This window comes from Bubalus bubalis, chromosome 3 (genome assembly GCF_019923935.1).
Source record: "Bubalus bubalis isolate 160015118507 breed Murrah chromosome 3, NDDB_SH_1, whole genome shotgun sequence".
Taxonomy (NCBI): Eukaryota; Metazoa; Chordata; class Mammalia; order Artiodactyla; family Bovidae; genus Bubalus; species Bubalus bubalis.
This window is the reverse complement of record NC_059159.1, coordinates 113,449,340-113,471,744: the sequence shown is the minus strand read 5'-3', so window position 1 is coordinate 113,471,744 and position 22,405 is coordinate 113,449,340. Positions and strand designations below refer to the sequence as shown.

The following is a 22,405-nucleotide window of genomic DNA, read 5'->3' as shown; positions in this document are numbered from 1 at the left end:
TTCCTCTGTCCATGGGATTCTCCAGGCAAGAGTACTGGAGTGGCTTGCCATTTCCTTCTCGATAACAGTGTAATTATTCAAATTAATCAATCCTCAAGAAACCTGCAAAACCTAGTTACATACCCACTCTGCTTGCCGTGTGCATGTGTGTTAAGTTGCTTTAGCCATGTCGAGCTCTTTGCAACCCTATGGACTGTAGCCCTCCAGGCTTATCTGTCCATGGGGATTCTCCAGGGAAGAATACTGGAGTGGGTTACCATGCCCTCCTCCAGGGCATCTTCCTAACCCAAGGATTGAACCCACATCCCTTACATTTCCTGCATTAGGCAGGCAGGTTGCTGCTAAGCTGCTGCTGCTAAGTCGCTTCAGTCGTGCCCGACTCTGTGCGACCCCAAAGACGGCAGCCCACCAGGCTCCCCCATCCCTGGGATTCTCTAGGCAAGAACACTGGAGTGGGTTGCCATTTCCTTCTCCAGGCAGGCAGGTTCTTTAGCACTAAAAAGAAGAAAGTCGCTCAGTCATGTCCGACTCTTTGCGACTCCATGCACTGTAGCCTATCAGGCTCCTCCGTCCATGGGATTTTCCAGGCAAGAGTGCTGGAGTGGATTGCCATTTCCTTCTCCAGGGAATCTTCCTGACCCAAGAAACGACCCCAGGTCTCTTGCATTGCAGGCAGACGCTTTACCATCTGAGCCACCTCTAGCACCACCCAGAAAGACCCTGCTTGCCATACACAAACCCCAGCCAGGGCTTAGCACGTGCTACCCTATCCCAAGCTGCAACCCCTTGTGCAGCCCTAGAGGCAGCCTTCTTTCCTTGGAGCTGTCAATAACAAAGAGCTCTGCCTTTCATTTACTCCAGTGTCAGGGTTCTGTATCCAGCCACTAGAAGAGTTTTCAAATTTGATAACACACACTTGCTTATTTGTGCATTTGCTCCTCTGCCTTCAGACAATTACTTGTTCTGCTTTCCCCTTGTGTAACATCCTCCTGCCTGCCTCATCCTCGGTTGTGAATAGCCTGTCATTTTTATTCAGGGAGAGATCCAGAATTCTCTACTTGCAGGGACCCTTTTCCATGTCTATGCTCCTCATCTGTTCTCTTGTCTTTCTTTGAACCACTGTTAAGGCACACATCCCTTTGTTTTATACTATAGTGTTTCACAGGCAGATCTGTTGTCTTCACCATTTACTATAATATTTGAAAACAGTACTATATTTGAGTTTCATTGACTATCCCAGAGTGTTGGGTATGAGGTCTCTTACAAGGTAACCCTCTCGACAATATTTATTGAATTCAATTAGTTGGAGCATTGAACTTCAATCCTGCCTGAGAGACAAGTCACATTCCTGCCATTCTGATACTCCTTTCTTCGGTCTGACTGGTGCACAGTGGAAGGTTACAGGAATGCAAATGAAGAGGATGAAGGAAAAGCAAATGCTGAGACAAAGGTCTGTAGTTCATGCCCCACTGGAAAGGGGTGAACAGAAGCAAGGCAACAAAGAACATGAGATGACCAAAATACTTCATGAGAGTTTAGTGTAAGGACACGTGGAAGCTGAACAAGTATCTCTTCAGTGCAACAACCAGATTTCAGAACCTTAAACTGACTGTTTCAGGATTAAATCACATTTCATTTGAGTTGCAGGAACACGGAGGACCACACTGGACCAAAATTTTTCCTGTTGCAGTTAATTTGCCTCTCTGAATTATTCACATGGTAATTAAGCTCACTTGCTCCTTAATTGCATAAGATATTGTTTTAAAGACAAAAAAAAAAAAAAACTCTTTTTTCTTTATAATTCATGAGTTGTGGGATTTTTCCCCCTGGAAGATTCTTTGAAGTCTTATTCTAAAATACTTTCTTGAGTTAAAAAGAAAAAGAAAACATCTAATGAAATGTTGTCTCTTGAATAACAATTAATTTAAGATACAGGAGGCTTAACAGATATCTCTAAGGAAAAGATGGTTTTATTTTGTTTTCAATGCAAAGTACTACTCGCACTGGCAGATCTGTATAACTATTATACAGCTATTGAATGAATTTGATGACAAAAAAGTATGCATATTCAAAGGAATAAAAGGCTACACTGAACGTGGACAGCTCTCAGCTTGGCTATCCTTTCTGTTCTCCGTGTGTCTGCTTGTTTTTCTCTCACTCTCATTCCTCTTTCTTTCTCTCTCTACCTCTATCTCTAAAGGCCTCTCTCTCATTCCTTACTTTGTTCCTATAACCTACTTTTCTCCCCATCTTGTAGTCTAATTCTGGAAGCTGAGCAGCTCATGACCTTCTTGTCTACTGAGCCCTATCATTTTTCAAGGTCATCTCCTGGGTTTGGGCTGCCTTAGGTCTGAAGCACACTCCAGATCTAGACCTTCCTTGCACAAAGAACAATGCAGTCCTGCTCCCTCAAGTCATGGACTGTTGACAAAGAAGTTGAAACTAGAATGGGATTCTGAGTGACAAATTCAGCCAATAGTCATTCTTATCTTCCATTTTTCCATGATGGAAAATAGGAGCCGAAAACTTACGAGTCTAAAATGAAAGTGAAAGTCACTCAGTCGTGTCTGACTCTTTGCAACCCCAAGGACTATAAGGTCCATGGAATTCTCCAGGCCAGAATACTGGGGTGGGTAAGCCGTTCCCTTCTCCAGAGGATCTTCCCAACCCAGGGATCAGACCCATGTCTCCTGCATTGCAGGCAGATTCTTTACCAGCTGAGCCACCAGGGAAGCCCACAATGAGTCTAGGCTCCAAAAATTTCTAATCCAACCACACAAATCTTGGTCTTTGGTTTATTTCAGCAGGACTTCAGGATGAGTCAAACCAATGGATATTTGGTAAGCATTCCTAGCAATTAGCTTCATGTTGCAACACATCCAGAAAACAGAACAGAACTCCAGAACTGGACAAGAGCTTGGGAATTCTTTTTATGTTACTGAGGGAAAAAATTGAGATCTGGAAAACTTGGATTTATATAGACTTGACTCTTGCCTTAGAGAACTTATAAACCTAGTTTATGATACAAAACATACTCTTTGACACAGCTTTAAAAAAAAAAAACAACCAACTTCTGAGCACACTTTATTCAATTGGTACATTGTCTAACACAAAACTTTCAGATTCTATAGGAATTCAGAGAAGGAGAAAGTTACTAAGATGACCCAGGCTGAGCCCCATGGAGGAAGAACTGGAAATGGTGATGAAGGTAAAGTCTCCATCATGGAGGAAGATCTGTGGGAGGAGATGAATAACACAGCTGGAGAGGAGCCAGGCTGGATGGTGCAGGTTATTTGCTGAACAACTTCCTGTGTCAAACCAAACACTTTGAAATTCATCCTAAAATTAATTAATCCTAAAACAAGTCATTACAGGTTTTGAAGCAGGAAGGAAACATAATGAAAAACACACCTAGCAAAAGGAGATCTAACACAGCACAGTGGTTTGGAGCCAGGCAGCCTGGGTTTGAATTCAGGCGCCAAACACCACCTACTTGCTCTGTAACCCTGAGTGAGTCACTTAACCTCAGTATCCTCATCTGTAAAATGGGAATAATGGCACCCCACTCCAGTACTCTTGCCTGGAGAATGCCATGGACAGAGGAGCCTGGTGGGCTTCAGTCCATGGGGTTGCACAGCGTCGGACACGACTGAGCAACTTCACTTTCACTTTTCACTTTCATGCATTGGAGAAGGAAATGGCAACCCACTCCAGTGTTCTTGCCTGGAGAATCCCAGGGACGGCGGAGCCTGGTGGGCTTCCATCTATGGGGTCGCACAGGGTCGGACACGACTGAAGTGACTTAGCTGTAGCATAGGGCTATTTGGAGGACTAAATGTGTTAATATTAATAGCACATCGAGAGCAACACTTGCTCTTATTAACAGTATTATGACCCCAGATATCAATGGCGTGGGGAGTGAATCCCTCTCACAAAGGGATTAGTTTGATGGCATAAACCAGAAATCGGATGCTGAGGTGTGAATTCAGGGCCATGCGATAAGGAAACCCAGGCAGTGCACAAAAAGAGGGATAAATATATGGTAACCGAAGAGGTCTACATGCTGAAATAGAGTGAAAAATTAAAGATGACTCCACAAGGCTGAGAATATACCAGGTTTACCAAAATTAGCAAATTTGGAGAAATAAATTTTAAGCACTAGACAATCTATGTTTTCATGACTTTGGAGTGAAAATATCCTTTAACATCATTTATCCAAGACACACATCCCACAAAGATTCATAGATTCCACCACTCTCATTATCTCTCATAGTCACCCACTCTCAGGGTTCAGTGTTACTTGGTTCTTTTCATTCCTCATTTGTACACCCAACAACATAGTCAGCAAAAATTCCCCAGGTCTTTTTGCCACCTGGTTCACTTTGCTCACTCCATTTTCCTAAAGTTCCCACTAGCTTTTACCACACTTTGGAGAAATCTATACTATAGATGTCAGAATAACCACATACAGTTTCATTTGACTGCACAGTGACCCAGAATCCCATCTCAACACCCCTTTGTCTGCTTTGAGATTGCAGTGTGCGCATGTGTGAAGCAAGATGTGAAGGAAGATGCTTTCTTACCTCTAAACACAAGACTTGGAACATGAGCCAGTGTCCTCCCTTCCAATCACTGTATGCACTCCCTCTGAAGCTCTCCTTTCAAATATACCATTGGGGGATGGAGTTCAACCACGGCTGTGTGAGGATCAAAGGAAAGTGCAAAGATAAAATAGGCCTACAGTCCTTTTCCCTTAAAGGGCCAATCTCCTGTAGACTTCATTCTCTTCATATTTCTCTTTCTTTTCATACTGAATTTGTTTCTGTGTAGTTAGAAATAGATGCATAAATCCAGAAAATGAAAAAACATAGAACATCTAGTATAAACCTTTAATTTTTATGGATTATGAAATATAGGTCCAAAGAAGTTTAAGCGACTTTCTCAAAGGCTTCAACTTTCTATGTTCATCACAGACGGGAAAACAGCTTATTACTTGCTGCTCAGTATCTAGTACATACTGGGCACCATAAACTTACTATATGATATCTCAAACTATCTTACAACCCCATGAAGTAGACATTATTACTCCATTTTTACAAATAAGGAGTCTGACACTCAGAGAGGTGATCTATCTACCAGCAGTCACTCAACTAGTAAGTTAGTGGAGGTCAACCCAGGTCTTCCAATTCTTACCACTGTTTTGAACTTCTACCACTTCTAGTGCCAGGACATGGCTAGACTTGGATGATTCTTTATATATTCTTTTCTCCTGGAGCTGTACATCATTCACTCTTACTTATTGGTGCACTTTTTCCTTTGATCAGCATTGTCAGTGTATAAAGAGAGAGTGCCTGAATACTGGCCATCCCCTCCAATGGCCCATGTCTCTTTCACAATCCACCCACTTTGTCAGAATTCCTGTTGGCATTCATTAAGTATGCTTTGGACTACAGGTAACAAATGATCCAGTTCTCAGAGGCTTAAAACACAAAGATAAGATTACAAAGACTGGTATGGGTTCAACTGGAACAATTCAGTATTGGCTAGTTTCATTTTACTCTGCCCTTCACTTATTACCAAATTGACCACAAAAAAAAAAAAAAAAATTTAATGCACTCAAGCCCAGGGAGACAAGTTAGAGATTCTCCATTGCCTCCCCTATTCCTTAAGAGTATTTCCAAATTTGATGTCAAAGAATGGTGTCAATATAAGGAATTCGCTAACTTAGAGGAGCTCAGAACTGTCTGCTCAGTGCCAGTTAGCTGGGAAAAAGGCAATTACAATACAAAATGGCTTGCCCTGCTATCATAAAAGGAAATATTTGCTGCCCCAGTTAACCATTTCATGTTCTATTTCTCACTATTGTCTTCCAAATCCAAGGCTCCAAAAAAACAAACTCTTTACAAAATTAAACTCTCTCAATCTCTATGTATATGCTTTTTTTCTTCTTGTTTGTCACCTCAAGGTCACAAAAGTTGACCAATACAAATCCAGTCAAGACATCATCATGCCAGCATAACGAGCAGGGGAAAACGGGCTGCTGCTGCTAAGTCACTTCAGTTGTGTCCGACTCTGTGTGACCCCATAGACAGCAGCCCACCAGGCTTTGCTGTCCCTGGGATTCTCCAGGCAAGAACACTGGAGTGGATTGCTATTTCCTTCTCCAAAGTGAAAAGTAAAAGTGAAGTCGCTCAGTCGTGTCCGACTCTTAGCGACCCCATGGACTGCAGCCTACCAGGCTCCTCTGTCCATGGGATTTTCCAGGCAAGAGTACTGGAGTGGATTGCCATTTCCTTCCCCAGGAAAATAGGCAAAGGGTACAAATTTCCTCCTGTAAATCCCTGCATTTGTAACTGAATGGGAAAATGTTTCACAAATATCCCCTAGCAGACTTCCTACTGACAAGTTATTGGGCAGAACTGAGTCACATGATCACTCTGGCTTGCAAGGGTGGCTGGAAAAATCTAAGAAAAAGAAAAGAGAGCTCCATGACTCACTTAGACCAAGGCTGATACAATTCTTGGGGCTGGACAGTTTGCCTTTCTGATCAAAACGCAGATTTCATTAACAAGAAAGTTAAGCGGAATGGCTACTGGTTATATACTAACAATGTCTGCCATACAGATACTACATAGAGCGTGTCTAACAATAAAAAAATTAAAAAAAAATTTTTTTGCATGATTTATGACTTAGGGGAGAGAACCTGTGTGTTTACATGATCTTAAGTTAAGCAATAGCTCCATTCTGTCAAATGTTTTCTCCTGATTCAGCTCTACAAAGCAACCAAACTCTCTCCTTATTTTTGTGTGTTTTGTTATTTCTTCTAAAATCTCTGAAAGGTCTAAAATTTTCATTGCCCAATTTTGTACTTCACTGTGAGTCATTCTGACAATTACCATTACATTATAAAAGGCTTTGCAATCAAATTCCCAGAAAAAAACACCACCAACAAAAAACCCAAACTCAAGCTAACAATGTCCAATTCCTGATTGTCACCTCTTCTCTCTCATTCTTAAGGTAAATAATTGATGGCTTTTGTATCAAGCCTGCAGGTAACAAGTCTTCTGCAGCTTTCCTATAGCCATGGGAAAAACCCTAATTCAAATCAGCACAAGCACATTCTTTTCATAAGCGTTTATGTTTTTGAACTTTTCTTCTCTCTGACACTAACTTTGACCTTTGGATCTTTATTTTTTCCTGCTAATCAAGAGTAACCCAAGCGGATTTCCAAATATTCCTTTGCTTCCTTTCTTCCTTCCTCCTGAAATGAATCTAAAACATAAATGACTTTTATTCCTGACTTTATCTAATCTTATTTTTCCTCCTTTTTCTCTCTTCCAGCTACCTACTGACTGTTCCTGAATATTTAATGATCCTTACCTAGTTGAGAACTCCTCTTATTCTAAATTCAATTATATACAGACTAAGTCAGTAACTCAAAATCAGTGGACTTCCAAGGTAGTCACCATCATTTGTAGCAATTTGTATTATATATACAAAGCATCATAACTTTTTTGTCTCTATACAAATGTTTAACACAAGTCATTAAAATTGTGAAGGTGGACACAAAGGAAGGACATACAAAGAAATCCTGAAAAATTTATAAGGAATGTGGCCTGATAAATGTCAATTAATTATACAGACCTAATAATTAATAATTTAGAATGTAGTGAGCAACAGAGACTTTCAAAACCTAGTGATTTAATGTGGACATTTATTTCTCTCCCACTGCTTTTAGTTCATTGGCCCTAACTTGGTCAGGCGGCCAAAGGGAGTCTATAAGGAAGACTAAGAAAGGTAATCCTTTGGCTCTGGGTCATTGTGTTCAGCTAGCCAAAGGGAAGATTATGGATGGGAGACTAGGGAATACATAGTTCTCTAATTTGATGATTTTTGCTTCACTAAAGATCTGCAATTGATTACTTAAGAAGAGAAGAATGGGCACAGGGAGATAATTGACAATCTCTCCTGCATCACTGCATCTCTGTGAGCTGAACATAAAACATATCTTAAGTGCTTTCACAGTTTTACTCCAATGTGCAACCTTCTAATCCATGCATTCTCAATAGGGTGATATTGCTCCCAAGAGCATGAAACTGGTTCTTGGGAGGGAAAGAAGAGGGCAAAGAAATCTTACTCTTATTATATATAAAATACAGAAATACATATACAGATATACAATGTGGTATTAAAATTTCAAGGGGAAGGCTTTTAGGGGAAAAAAAAAACTCAAAAGGCTCTTTGAATGGTGGGAGGAGGGGAAGGATACTGAAAAACAGTTGAAAAACACTGTTCTAGTGCAAGAGTTTTCAGAAATAAATCTCAAAGTTGAAGAAGAAAATATGTGTCTTTTGGCAAATCTTTTCAGCATTTTATATTTATACATGGTTATATAATGTAATAGAGTTCAGTTCAGTCACTTGGTCATGTCTGACTCTTTGTAACCCCATGGACTGCAGCATGTCAGGCTTCCCTGTCCATCACCAACACCTGGAGCTTACTCAAACTCATGTCCATTGAGTTGGTGATGCCATCCAACCATCTCATTCTCTGTCATCCCCTTATCCTCCTACATTCAATCTTTCCCAGCATCAGCGTCTTTTCAAATCAGCCAGTTATTTGCATCAGGTGGCAAAACTACTGGAGTTTCAGCTTCAGCATCAGTCCTTCCAATGAATATTCAGGACTGGTCTTCTTTAGGATGGACTGGTTGGATCTCCTTGCAGTCCAAAAGACTCTCAAGAGTCTTATCCAACATCACAGTTCAAAAGCATCAATTCTTTGGTGCTCAGCCATCTTTATGGTCCAACTCTTACATCCATACATGACTATTGGAAAAACCATAGCTTTGACTAAATGGACCTTTGTCAGCAAAGTAGCGTCTTTGCTCTTTAATATGCTGTCTAGGTTGATCATAGCTTTTCCTCCAAGGAGCAAGTGTCTTTAAATTTCATGGCTGCAGTCACTATCTACAGTGATTTTGGAGTCCAAGAAAATTAAGGCTCTTAGTGTTTCCATTGTTTCTCCATCTATTTACCATGAAGTGATGGGTCCAGATGCCATGATCTTGGTTTTCTGAATGTTGAGTTTTAAGCCAACTTTTTCACTCTCCTCTTTCACTTTCATCAAGAGGCTCTTTAGTTCTTCTTCACTTTCTGCCATAAGGGTGGTGTCATCTGCATATCTGAGATTACTGATGTTTACTCTAGCAATCTTGATTCCAGCTTGTGTTTCATCCATTCCAGCATTTCTCATGATATATTCTTCATATAAGTTAAATAAGAAGGGTGACAATATACAGCCTTGACATACTCTTTTCCCAATTTGGAACCAGTCTGTTTTCCATGTCCAGATCTAACTGTTGCTTCTTGACCTGCATACAGATTTCTCAAGAGGCAGGACAGGTGGTCTGGTATTCCCATTTCTTTAAGAATTTTCCACAGTTTGTTGTGATCCACACAGTCAAAGGCTTTGGGGTAGTCAATAAAGAAGAAATAGATGTTTTTCTGGAACTCTCTTGCTTTTTCAATGATCAAACTTATCATCAAATGATGGCAATTTGATGTCTGGTTCCTCGGCCTTTTCTAAATCCAGCTTGAATATCTGGAAGTTAATGGTTCATGTACTGTTGAAGCCTGGCTTGGAGGATTTTGAACATTACTTTGGTAGCATGTGAGATGAGTGTAATTGAGTGGTGGTTTGAACATTCTCTTTGGGATTGGAATGAAAAGTGACATTTTCCAGTCCTGTGGCCACTGCTGAGTTTTCCAAATTTGCTGGCATATTGAGTGCAGCCCTTTAACAGCATCATCTTTGAGGATTTGAAATAGCTCCACTGGAATTCCATCACCTCCACTAGCTTTGTTCGTAGTGATGCTTCCTAAGGCCCACTTGACTGCATTCCAGGATATCTGGCTCAGGGTGAGTGAAGACACCATTGTGGTTATCTTGGCAATGAAGGTATTTTTTGTATAGTTCTTTGTATTCTTGCCACATCTTAATATCTTCTGCTTCTATTAGGTCCATACCATTTCTGTCCTTTATTGTACCCATCTTTGCATGAAATAATACCTTGGTATCTCTAATTTTCTTGAAGAGATATCTATTCTTTATCATTCTATTATTTTCCTCTATTTCTTTGCATTGATCACTGAGGAAGGCTTTCTTATCTCTCCTTGATATTCTTTGGAACTCTGCATTCAAATACAGCTATTTGTAAGGCTGAGAAAAGGCAAGAAGCTGAAGGAAAAGGATAAAGGAAAGATACACCCATCTTTAAAACAACAGAATGATCTCTGTTCATTTCCAAGGCAAACCATTCAATATTACAGTAATCCAAGTCTATGCCCCGGCCAGTAAGGCTGAAGAAGCTGAAGTTGAACAGTTCTATGAAGACCTACAACCTTCTAGAACTAACACCTCCAAAAAAGATGTCTTTTTCATTATTGGGGACTGAAATGAAAAAGTAGGAAGTCAAGAGATACCTGGAGTAACAGGCAAATTTGGCCTAGGAGTACAAAACAAAACAGGGCAAAGGCTAACAGTTTTGCCAAGAGAATGCACTGGTCATAGCAAGCACCCTCTTCCAACAACACAAAAGAAGACTCTACACATGGACATCACCAGATGATCAATACCAAAATCAGACTGATAATATTCATTGCACCCAAAGATGGAGAAGCTCTATACAGTCAGCAAAAACAAGACCGGGAGCTGACTGTTGCTCAGATCATGAACTTGTTATTGCAAAATTCAGACTTAAATTGAAGAAAGTAGGGAAAACCACTAGACCATTCAGGTATGCTGCTGCTTCTGCTGCTGCTAAGTCACTTCAGTCATGTCTGACTCTGTGTGACCCCATAGATGGCAGCCTACCAGGCTTCCCTGTCCCTGGGATTCTCCAGGCAAGAACACTGGAGTGGGTTGCCATTTCCTTCTCCAATGCATGAAAGTGAAAAGTGAAAGTGAAGTCGCTCAGTCGTGTCCGACTCTTAGCAACCCCATGGACTGCAGCCTACCAGGCTCCTCCGTCCTTGGGATTTTCCAGGCAGGAGTACTGGAGTGGGGTGCCATTGCCTTCTCCACATTCAGGTATGACTTAAATCAAATCCCTTACATTATACAGTGGAAGTGACAAATAGATTCAAGGGATTAGATCTGATAGACAGAGTGCCTGAAGAACTATGGACGGAGGTTTGTGACACGTACAGGAGGCAGTAATCAAGACCATCCCCAAGAAAAAGAAATGCAAAAAGGCAAATGTAATAGAAAGGACATGCAATTTCAAATTGCATTGACCATTCATTCAGCAATTATTCTGGAGTACCTACATATGAAAAAATATGCTAACCAGACAGAACAGACACTTTTGCTCTCAATAGCATACAGGCTATTGCAGAAGGCAGATGACGGACACTGATGACAATCACAAGGTCAAGTGTTCCTGGCATCTAACTTAGCCTCTGAATTTGAATCTTCTTCCTAACTTCCCTGCCAAGTAGCCTGGGAAAATTATTACTTTCTATAGATAATAGTTTCTACCACCTAAGAATGTTTTTGTAAGGATTCAAGATGAGATTGAATATATAATCACCATGTCGGGCACATACTAGGTGCTTAAGAAAATAGTATTATTCATATTATTATCTGGTGGTTTTCTCTTACATATTTACCTGTTTTGCCTGAATCTATGTTTTATCCACCTTAAATTTGACTAACTGGGTCCATTCATTGCTTTTTTCTCCTTTACCCCTTAACTCATCCTGTTAATATTTTCTAATGGCTCTGGGACTAGCTTTTTCATCTGTGTTAAACATAATATGAAAGGCCTAAGGCCCAGAAAATCTAGGACATATGATTATCCGTACTATTTTATCTATTCATTCAGAATTAACATTGTTCACCTGCTACATGCCAGGATCTAAGTTAGGTTAGGTGTAAGGAGAATGGAAAGAACAAAATGAACCCATCCCTTTACTTGGAAATGATGAACATTTGTAGGTGTGAAAGGAGTAAAAAAGGAAAAGGACTATATGCTATAGGAACATTTGAAGATCTTGCCTGATGAGACATCTCCTCTAAAAGATGAAGGGATCTGGTGAAGGCAGGGAAAACACAGTTCAAGAAGAAGAATGGGAATTATACATCCATGAAATGAGATAGAACAGAGAATGTTGGAAATATGGCTTGTAAGAATGGAGCATGGAGATGCTGATCATCTGGGGGCCCTGGTCTCACTGTCTAATTGCTACCATGTTCCCACTCTTCCGGTCCTTCCTATCTGTGTTCTACTTCTCGTTAGAATTCCAAAGCTGCCCTGAAAGGAGCTGGTCTCTCCCTGTCTTTGTCTCTGTCTTTCTCTCAGTTTGATTTTGTCTCTCTCTCACACAGACACATACACGCAAGTCTCCTCATCTTTTTCCAAAATCTGCATGTTTTCTCAACTATCACCATTTGGATCATAAAGTCTACCTTTGCTACTCAAGATGAAGTCTATGGACCTGCAACTCCTTCATCACCTGGTAAGTTGTTAGAAATGCATAATCTCAGGACCTCACACCCTCCACACACAAAATTAATCAGAATACCACCACCACTGAATGAATCAGAATCTGCACTTTAACAAGTTCCCTGGGTGATTCACATGCACATTAAAGCTAGAGAAGCCTTCTTAGTCTAAGGCAAAAGATCCAGGGTTGTACCTCACCCTAGGCTCTGTTATGACTACCCTGATCTCCCATTTGTTTTCTTATCATGGCTTACATTTCTCTAAGAACTAGACAATCTGATTCTTTGATGAAATGACTTGTCCAAGAAAGGTTCAAGTCTCCGGAAAAGTAGGGTAGTGACATGTGACCACAAAGAAAAGAATTTTGATGTCATCCCATCCCACCTCCCAACATACACATTATCCTACTTCCTATTTTAAAAAGTTTTTCTTTGGGGTGTTTGGATTCTGTCAAGTTAACTTTATCTTCTACTCTTTCTAAAAATGAACTTTCTACCACTGGAGTGTGTTATGTAAGACCAGACATCTTCATTCCTATGTTCTTAAATCAAGTTTTGAAATAATTTATTTTGTATCCTTTTTTGTGTATCATCTCTCAAGTCTCTCAACCTTTCAGCAATGTGCTATTGTATAATCTAAACACATTTTTCCCTAATATATGGAAAGGATCCTATAACTCTTCAAATATATTTCCTTGCTTTCTGCCAAGGTGCCATATCTTATCATCATATCTATTTGATGCATTGGTAGTTTGCCTTTCCCCTACTGAAATCACTCCTATTCATCTTCCTGCTGGAATTCCAAAGACCATACATACCTGCAAGATATAATAAACACACAGAGGATAACAAATGGTGGGATTTTTCATTCAGGGATTGGAACACTCTCCTTCCTGCTCCAACTCCCACCTGCCTGGAACTTCTGTCACAGAAATCCTCTCTTCCCATAGCTGATGTGCTCAGAACAGAGGGTGAGATCACTTCCCCATTTTCAGGCCTCCTCCCTTCATTGGTGTGGCATGCACGTCTACCACTGCCTCCACAGACTCTTCTCAAACTGGCCTCAATCAAAGCCTTAAGCATCTCTGCTTCTTCACTATGTAAGAACTGGGTTTATTTAGCTCTTCTACTCTTTACTCAGAGTTCACCCTTCCATTAAAACTGCTCCCAACTAGCTGGTGAGAAGTTGCTGTGTAGCACAGGGAGCCCACTCTGGCGTTCTGTGATGACATGGAGAGATGGGACTGGGGGGAGGGAGGGGATGTATGTATAATTATGGATGATTCACATTGCTGTATGGCAGAAACCAATACAACATTGTGAAAATTTAAAAAAAAAGAAATTAAAAAAAACTGCTCCTAACTAAAATATCTTTATTCATTCTTTACCCACTTATATTTAACCCCTTTGTGTCTTTATCTGGTATTTGTGGTCTTCATAAGACCTTCTTTATATTTGTCATAGAGGGAGATGAGCTACTAGCCAAAAGAACAACTGACATCTATGGAGTTCTAGTTCTGATCCAGACATGCAAGCAATTTAATTTATTATCTTATCCTCTTCATAATCCCTTGACCAGGGATATATATCCCAAAGTGCTAACTCTGTAGTCTAACTCCATGGGTTTGAATTCCAGTTCCACCACTTAAGATCTGTAAGACTTTGAGTCAAGCACCTAAACTTTCTATACTTCAATTTCCTTTTCTATAAAATGAGGATAATGATAGAACCTACCTCATTGTTAATAAACATTATTAAACATTAAAGTCTATTGCATGTAAAATGCTTGGAACGGGACCCAACTCAACCAATTTTAGTTACTGACATATTAATAATTAGACATTTGAAAAAAAAACTATTTGACATATGAAAAAAACTAAGGCACGAAGAAATTTTATAACTTGCCCAGGTTACCTAGGTGTTGGTTCTTAAAGAGCAGCAATTGGCCCTTTAATGTATGTTGCCAGAGGGAATTAAGTAAGTAAACCATAAAACTTCAGAGAGGCAGTGAAGGAATCCAGCTGTGTAGTCAAGGCTAGACATTTAATGGTGTGGTACAGGAAGTGTCCAGAGAGGGATTACATGTATGAACGGTAGGAAGCCTCTTTACGAGGCTTATTACCCAAGTTATCTCTCTCCTACCAAAAACCGGGAAACAGAAAAACCTTCACCCAGAGGGATACAGAGAAGAACACATTTTTAGAAGGCATTTGAAAGTACACACTTAGAATAATGCTGCACACTCAGAAATGCTAATTTGTACAAAAATGTGCAATACCAAACAGGAACAAAAAATAGCTCAATCTTATTTATACATTCGGAGAAGGAAATCGCAACCCACTCCAGTATGCTTGCCTGGAGAATCCCAGGGACAGAGGAGCCTTGTGGGCTGCCGTCTAGGGGTCGCACAGAGTCGGACATGACTGAATCGACTTAACAGCAGCATTTATACATTCACCCATGCAAGACATATTTACTGAGTACCCACCATGTGCCAGATATAGTTCTAAGCACTAGACAGAGCAGAGAAATAAGCCCCTGTTTTCATGGAGCTTACACTTAGGGGTGCAATAAATACACAAACAGTTTGTGAGAATAAAGAGAATTACGGATAAGATGAAGAGTTCATGTGATATGACAAAATTTTTATTCTTTAAATGTCAAGGTGGAAACTGAGAGATCTCTGTAATGGATGAGTATAGCTGTTCTGAGCCAGAGTAGTGACAGTATCACTTAGACCATGAAACAACATAGAACCAAGAAACAAATGAAGGAACCACGTGGAACCAGGACCTCCACAAAAGGATCCAGACAGAGGTCGTGTAAAGGCACTTTCCTCAGCCACTCTTAGTAAGAAGTGATCTGCTCTGAAATGATCAGTGTGCATGTCTGTGCTTGCCTTCTCAACAAGTATTTTCTTGTTACTGTATAAAATCTGGAATTAAAATAGGCCCTTCAGGTATTATTTGATGGTACTTAAACAGAGCAGGGCTAATGGACAGGTATGGTTGCAGTGCTAAAGCCTGGAAGAGATAAACCCCAATAAGCAGCCCCTTCTACACAGAGGGACTTTAGCCCTGTCATCCATCACATCTTGTCAGTTTATCTTCCCCTTTGCCACCTTTTCCTGTGCCATCTTTGATCTATGATTTGCACAAGGTATACTACAAAACCTGAAGTTCCCATGTTACTATAAGAACCCAGAGGGAAGTTAGCTTATTTCTGCTGCTGCTACTGCTAAGTCACTTCAGTCGTGTCCAACTCTGTGCGACCCCATAGACGGCAGCCCACCAGGCTCCCTGTCCCTGGGATTCTCCAGGCAAGAACACTGGAGTGGGTTGCCATTTCCTTCTCCAATGCATGAAAGTGAAAAGTGAAAGTGAAGTCGCTCAGTCGTGTCCGACCCTCAGCGACCCCAGGGACTGCAGCCTTCCAGGCTCCTCCATCCATGGGATTTTCCAGGCAGGAGTACTGGAGTGGGGTGCCATTGCCTTTAAATTGTCTTCCTGCTTCATACTATGGCTACTATGTGCTCATCTTTTAAACTCCTGAGGTCAGAATCATGTTTCATGTATCAGAGCCCCACACAATGCCAGACAAAAAACTTAAACAGAGGAAGTTACATCTATAAAATGTAGTACTCCTTCTGCTTTAAAAAAAAGAAAGTGATACAAAAATTATTTCAAAACGGCCCAAAAACGTAAAAGTAAGAGCTAAAATCATAAAGCTCTTAGAAGAAAACATATCAAAGCTTCATGATATTGGATTGGGCAATGATTTCTTGACTATGACACCAAAAGTACAGGTAACATAAGAAAAAATAGATAAATTGGACACATCAAAATTTAAAACTTTTGTACACAGAATGATACTATCAACAGAGTGAATAGGCAAACAGAATAGAAGAAAATATTTGCAAATCATATATCTGAAAAGGGGTTAATAACCAGAATATGTTTTTAAAGTCCAAAAATTCAACAACACAACAACAAACTGATTTTAAAATGGAAAAGGACTTGAAAAGACATTTCTCCAAAGTATCTATACAAATAGGCAGTAATCACATAAAAACATATTCAACACATTAGGGAACTTGAAATCAAAATCACAGTGAGATACCACTTCATACCCATTAGGATGACTGTGATTTTAAAAAATAGAAAATAACAAGCACTTGCAAGAATGTGGAGAAAATGAAACTTCTGTGTGCAATGGGTAGCAATGTAAAATGGTGCAGCTAATATGAAAACTGGTACAGCAATTTCTAAAAAAATTAAACAGAATTACCAGTATCTCCACTTCTGAGTACATACACAAAAGAATTGAAAGCAGGGACTCAAACAATTATTTATATACCTATATTCATAGTAGCATTATTCAGAGTAGCCAATAGGTGGAAGCAACATAAGTATCCAACCACAGATGAAAGGATAAACAAAATGTGGAATATACCTGCATACAACAAAATACTATTCAGCCTTTAATAAAGAAGTTCTAAGACATGCTGCATCATGGATGGACCCTAAAGACATTACACTAAGTGAAATAAGCCAGTCACAAAAGGACAAATACAATGTGATTCCACTCATATGAGGTGCCTAGAATAGTTAAATTCATAGAGAAAATAGACTGGTAGTCCTCCAGGGATTGACAGGGAAGAAATGGGGAGTTATCATTTAACAGGTACAGGTCCAAGATTGCAAGATGAAAAAAAGTTCTGGAGATGAATGATGATTATTGCACAGAAATGTGAGTGTACTTAATGTCACTGAACTGTACACTTAAGATGGTAAATTTTATGTACATTTTACTATATAAAAAAGAATTTAAAAGAAGATAAAGAAGCCAAAGATGAAGAAAAAGAGGAAGAGGAAGGAATAGAAGAAAAAGAGAGGAGGAAGCAGAAAAGCATCAAGAACAATCACCATCTGTTTCACTCTCTGGAAGAAAATTGGAAACATTTCCCCAACTGACTCCATCATTCTGAGCCCTCTCTTCCTTTACTTATTATCATTTGTTTGTCACATGGTACTTCCTGGGTCAGAAAGATCCCCTGGAGTAGGAAATGGCAACCCACTCCAGTATTCTTGCCTGGAAAATTTCATGGACAGAGGAGTCTGGTGGGCGACAGTCCTTGGAGTCACAAAATAAGTCAGGCATAACTGAGCGACTGAGCACATACACACACACAAACACACACTTCTGCCAAAGAACTGGGATGAATAGTAATTTGGAAGGATATTTATATTAAAGTTATTGGGATAAAAGGGTCAGTTAATTTTACACCCACATTTTTTTTCTCTTCTCTTTCATTTTCTCCGTTTCCCCTTCACACGCATACACGTGAAAGGGAAACACACACACACACACACCCCCTTGCACTTGATATTTTTCAGGTAGGTATATAATTTTATTTACCTTGAACATAGTCTAATAATACTATATTCCTAAAAAATCTGAAATAAGTGGGATTAATAATAAACCTATTATTATAAACTCCTGCTAGAAAGGAACAATGCAGTTATCCTGTGGGTAGATCAAATCCCCATATATACATAGAAATTCTACAAAAGAAAAGCAAGGAAATGGGCAGTTTTGTGAGGAAAGATGTTGTTAGAATTGAAGGAAGATAAGGTTACCAGGGGCAAAAAACAGCAGCCTCTTAATTCTCTCCCTGGGGCTTTAAAAATTCCAAGTGTGGTCTATTTTTCAGACTGTTGCAATAAGAACAGATGATAGCTAAACAATCTGGACAAAAGCTGTGCCCAGTTATTTCTGTGGTCGTTTGTGGTTTGTTATGACATTCTCCAGTCTACTTACTGTTTCATGAAACAACCAAGCAAGGGTCTCTGCTGGATTTTCTGGAGAGTTTTCCCTGTGTGCTGCATGCTTTCATTCAGACCATAGGGGAGAAAAGTTTCTTTGGTCCCCTTATGCCCAGCCATTGCAATACTGAGATCATGGCACTTTTCTCAAGGTCTTATCATAAGTGAGCTGTGGGACCAGCATCTGTCCCGGTGTTTCATCTTACCAGAGCCATTAGGGACCCAGTGAGACTGATCACAGCCTGCCCCATTTTTTATTAAATCGTGCCAAATCCTTGCTTTGGTGTATGGCCAAAAGAGGTCAAACAAGAGTAAGTTATTAATACTATCAGTTTAAATGTCCCACAGCCAACCACCTTCTGGGATCTGTTTTCAGATTCTGTCTCCATTACCCTGGGAAGCAGAGTAGAAAGCAGAAAGCCTTTCCTCCTTCTGGGTCTTTCCTTAAAACATCAACAAGTGGAGGAAAAGTGATGTGAAAGTTGGTACTGCTAGCCTCATTTTACAGATGAAAAGTTTGAAAACTGTAACAGTGAAGAAGACAACTTGGGAAACTGTGAAAGCCCAGGACTCTGGCCTCGATCATGACCAAGACCAAATCCTAGCTCTGTCACGCACTAGGTATACAATCTTTGGCAAATCTCTGCCTCAGTTTTCTCATCTATAAGACATACATTATAATAATACCTATTCCATCAAATGGCTGTGGAAAGGAAAGTACCGAAGACAATGCCTGGCACATAGAAAGTGCCAACTCAAGTTAACTGTTAGTATAATTATTACAATTATCATGATCATTAAGAGACTTAAACTCTCTCTTAGCTATTGTAAAGCTCATATATTTCTGTATCTGTCCAGATGCTCTCAGTTATGTTACATTAACAGCTAACCCCCCAAATCTCAGCGGCTTACCACAAAGGATGTTTTCTCACTCTTGCAACATGATTGTCAGAGTCAGCTGTGGCTCTCCTCTGCATAGCCTTCATTCTGCGACCCAGGAAGATGAAGCAACACCCTTGGCACCCTGGCCTAGGATTGAGGAAAAAGAGAACAAAGTGAAATCCAAACAGCTTTGTAAAGCTTCTGTCCAGGAACATCCATGTTCTACTTGGGCTTATTTTCCACTGGCCCAAGCAAGCCCAGACTCAATCGTATGGAGAACTCTAATCCCCCATGCTGAGGGGAAGCAGAGTGGGTTAACAGTGATAGATCCACCACAGTGAAAGCTCTAAAGCTCTATGCCACTCTACCTTTCTGTAAATTAAAGCTTATGATATTGTTTTTCTGTAAAGTTATATTTGTGATAATAAAGTTAAAAAGTCTAAAAAGAAAGAGAGTCTTGCCTGGAGAATCCTGTGGACAGAGGAGCCTGGCGGGCTGCTGTCCATAGGGTTGCACAGAGTTGGGCACGACTGAAGTGACTTAGCATGCATGCATTGGAGAAGGAAATGGCAACCCACTCCAGTGTTCTTGCCTGGAGAATCCCAGGGACGGAGGAGCCTGGTGGGCTGCCGTTTATAGAGTCACACAGAGTCAGACACAACTGAAGTGACTTAGCAGCAGCAGGAAACTTGCTCTTTTTCTGTTGCTATTCTTTCCATAAATGTATAGTGATGTCATTATGCTGTCATGCAAAGAAGATGAAATAATAGGAGACAGCAGCAACATGAGTTTGCTGAAGCCTTGAGACCCCCGTCCCCAGGACTGCTACTGCTTCATGAGCCCTACCTTCTTCATACCACAGGCTGACAGGCAGTTACTCTCTGAGAAAGATGTCAAAGCAACATTCTTCCATTAAATTTGTCCTGCCATTTCACCTTTCAGCAACATGAGAGTCTTCCACAAAGAAAGAGACTGGAAACACCACCAGTCCTATCTTTTGAGCCTCTATTTTTATAAACTCAGGAAGGAGAATCACAGTCTATCTCATGCCATAGCATGAGAAGAAAAGGTTTTGGCTATTTAGGGTCTCTGGTGATTCCACACAAATTTCAGAATTATTTTGTATTACGAAAAAAATGCCATTAGAATTTTGATAGGGACTAAATGAATCCATAGATTTCTTTGTGTAATATGGACATTTTAATGATGATTCTTCCAACCCATAAGCATGGTATATATCTTTCCATCTATTTGTGTCTTCTTCAATTCTGTCATCAATGTCTAATAGATTTTAGAGCACAGACCTTTTACCTCTATGGTTAAACTTATTCTTAGGTGTTTTATTCTTTTTGATGCAACTGTAAATGCCATTGTTTTCTTCATTTCCCTTCTGATAGCTCATTATTAGTCTATACAAATGCAACAGATTTCTGTAAATAAATTTTATACCCCAAAACTTTACTGAATTCATTTATTACTTCTAAAAGTTCTTTTGTGAAGTCTGGATGGAATTTTCTATATATAGTATTATGCTATCTGCTAATACTGATGGTTTTACTTTTCCCATTTCAATTTGAATGGCTTTTACTTCTTTTTCTTGCCTAACTGCTGTGAAGTCCTAGTCAACAAAAATGACAAGAATAGGCACCCTTGGCTTGTTTCTAAAAAGAGGAAACACGTTTTACCATTGAGTATGATGTTAGCTGTGGGTTTGCCTGGATGAACCTGGAGGGTATTATGTTAACTGAAATAAATCAGACAGAGAAAAATAAATATGCATACTTTTACTTATATGTGGACTCTAAAACACAAATGAACAAAAAACAAAAACAGAAACAAACTCACTAAAACACAAATGAACAAAAAACAAAAACAGAAACAAACTCACAGATACAGAGAACAAATAGGTGGTTCCCAAAGGAGAGAGAGGTGGAAAGATGGATGGAATAAGTGAAGGGAATTAAGAGGTACAAACTTCCAGCTATAATATAGATAAGCCATGTGGATGTAATATATAATATAAATAGGGGATATAGTCAATAGTATTGTAACAACTTAGTTTTGTGATGGGTGATAATTCATCTTATTGAAGTGATCATTTCATAATATATAAAAATATTAAACCACTACATTGTACACCTGAAATATTGTATACTAATTATTACTCAATTTAAAGATAAAAAAGAAAAATAATAATACATTTTATTTAAAATAAAATAAGCAAGGTGTTGTGATGGTAAATAAATGGGGTGATCAAGGAAGGCTTCTTGGAGGTGGTTTCATTTGATCAGTGATGAAAGGAAGAGACAGCCACTTGAAGAGAAATGGTAGAAGAGCATCTGAGCAGAGGGAACCTCAAGCATGATACTCTGAAGACAGAACAAGCTGGCTTAAGGATAGAAGTTGAGCTAAGGGATCTAGAATGTTGTGATCCAGAGAAAAAGGAGTAAAGTCAGAAATATGAACAATCCCAGAACACTTTCTTCTCTTACCCCTGTTACTAATGATAGTGTGGATATCCAAGACCCTTTTGTACCTTCTTCAAACATTGTTTCTTAGGCTTTCTAAGCTCCTTCTTAGGAGATGACTAAGAGACAACTCTACACACATGGACATCACCAGATGGTCAACACCAAAATCAGACTGATTATATTCTTTGCACCCAAAGATGGAGAAGCTCTATACAGTCAGCAAAAACAAGACCGGGAGCTGACTGTGGCTCAGATCATGAACTATTTATTGCAAAATTCAGACTTAAATTGAAGTAGGGAAAAACCACTAGACTATTCAGGTACGACCTAAGTCAAATCCCCTACAATTATACAGTGAAAGTGGCAAATAGATTCAAGGGATTAGATCTGATAGAGTGTCTGAAGAACTATGGATGGAGGTTCATGACATTGTATAGAAGGCAGTGAAAAAGACCATCCCCAACAAAAAGAAATACAAAAAGGCAAAATGGTTGTCTAAGGAAGCCTTACAAGTAGCTGAGAAAAGAAGAGAAACTAAGGCAAAGGAGAAAAAGAAGGATATAACCATGGGAATGCAGAGTTCCAAAGAATAGCACGGAGAGATAAGAAAGTTTTCTTCAGCAACCAATGCAAAGAAATAGAGGAAAACAATAGAATGGGAAAGACTAGATAGCTCTTCAGGAAAATTAGAGATACCAAGGGAACTTGCAAAGATGGGCA

General features: G+C 39.7%; 1 long non-coding RNA gene across 1 annotated transcript in view; it reads right to left on the bottom strand.

Annotated features, from left to right (window-relative positions):
- Window positions 1–2,810: 2,810 nt before the first annotated feature.
- LOC123332846 overlaps window positions 2,811–22,405 on the bottom strand; it is a 172,540-nt gene continuing 152,945 nt past the window's right edge. The window contains exons 2-4 of the long non-coding RNA XR_006549946.2: window positions 19,245–19,361; window positions 4,584–4,697; window positions 2,811–3,234 (exon numbers count right to left, since the gene is read on the bottom strand). This is a non-coding gene — a long non-coding RNA (uncharacterized LOC123332846). The remainder of the gene's footprint in view (window positions 3,235–4,583; window positions 4,698–19,244; window positions 19,362–22,405) is intronic.